The sequence below is a fragment of the Perognathus longimembris genome, chromosome 24 (assembly GCF_023159225.1).
Source record: "Perognathus longimembris pacificus isolate PPM17 chromosome 24, ASM2315922v1, whole genome shotgun sequence".
NCBI lineage: Eukaryota > Metazoa > Chordata > Mammalia > Rodentia > Heteromyidae > Perognathus > Perognathus longimembris.
In genome coordinates, this window is record NC_063184.1 from 6,225,826 (window position 1) to 6,227,673 (window position 1,848).

Sequence of the window (1,848 nt, forward strand, 5' to 3'; positions counted from 1 at the left end):
CCCACAACCTCCTGCAAGGGTGAAGAAGGAGTGGACCCAAGTTGGCCCACAACCTCCTGCAAGGGTGCAGAAGGAGTGGACCCAAGTTGGCCCACAACCTCCTGCAAGGGTGCAGAAGGAGTGGACCCAAGTTGTCCCACAACCTCCTGCAAGCTAGAAGCAGAAGGAGCAGACCCAAGTACAAGTTGGGCAGGTTGAGTCTCGGTTAGGAGGCACTCCCAGTCAGTTCTGGCCAAAAACCAAACCAAACTGACTCATGCACTACAAGTATCAAGGCAGGGTTCCAGGGGTTCCCCTTCAAGGGTGGAGAGTCTGAGGCAACCCCCCATCTCCCCAGGTTTGCCGAGTAAGCACATCCGCTTTGACAACCCCTTCAAGAAATAAACAAAAGCAAAACAAACAGACAAATTACAAGACAAGACAAATGAACAGCGCTGTTTTCTTACCTTTGGAGTCTGGGGTCTCCGGGGTCTCTGGGGCTATCCCGGACGAGCCCCCAAATGTTATGCCAAGTCGCGAAACGACCACCAAGAAGTCCACCAAGACTCAGACGTTCCGAAATGCAAAAACAAGGCAAGACTTTATTCAAGCGAGCTGAAAATCGGGCCTCGTCCTACCCTTCGACACAGCAGAGGTTAGGAGGAAGCCCCGAGCTGCGATTGCACAGGGCTTATAATGGCAAAAAACAAAGTTATAGCAATCAGGTGTTCAAGCAAGAAAGATTAGGACACGGGTACAAATCTGATTGGCTCAGGGCTCAAGGCACAGGGCTTGAGGCACTCTAGGGGCGGTTAGAATTAAGCATTTCCAGCGGTTAGAGTTCTTGACCGGCTGGGCCTTAATAAGCTTGTCCTGGGTTTGCTCACATGGCCTGCTTATCTCAGGTTCACGTGGTAAGGTGGGGTTTGCGTGGTAAAGTGGGGCCTGACTTCAAAGTCTGGCTCTTCAGAGGGACCACATTTATGCCTTTTACCCCTAATGTCAACACCACTTTCCAGCAGGAAGTAGCCAGAGAGAATCTTCGTCCTTTTTATTACTATTAAAAGGCTGCAATGTAAGGAATGGAGATGCCCTCCACCTGGTTAAGTCTTCACCCAGTTACCTGGGTAACCACTTGCTTGTAGGCAGTTACTTCCCCCTTCCCTGAGTTCACATCCTAAACCACCTGGCCATACCCCATGCCCCTGCCCTAGATAAGGCAGGGCAGGGCAAGGGTCAGCCCTTCTCTCTTGTGTGCATCATCTCCACCACAGGCCAGCAGTTCGGTAATAAACTTTCTCTCCTGCCTGAATACGGCGTGGCATTGTCTTTTATTAACTACCTTCTTTAATAACTCTCACACATCAGATGTGGGAACAAAATGGTGGTTCCTAGCAGGTAGTGAGATCTTATACTGAAAAAGAACATTATGCAGTTGCCTTGGGTTTTGGAAAAGCAAGGAGTGTTTCCGAATGATGATGATGATGATGATGATGATGATGATGATGATGATGATAATGATGATGATGATGACAACGTGACTTCCATTTGTGACAGCCTTCAGAGGGAAGCTGCTAAGAAGCAGGCCCTGAAACTGACCAGACTAGACAGGCTCTTGAAGAGGATCCATCCCACTGTGAATGAATATGGGAGTATATAAGATGAAATGCAGGAAAATGTGTAGGAAAAAAAAAACACCAAATGGCTGTTGGTTAAAGATCGACAGCCCAAGTATATTCGCAAATTACTACAAAAGGAACAGGAAAAAAGAAAATAAAATACATGGGGAACCAGAAGAGGAGAAATGAGCATTTGATAACAAAAAGGCATTTGTGACACCTGATTACCAAAGCAACTACAAGAGAGAGC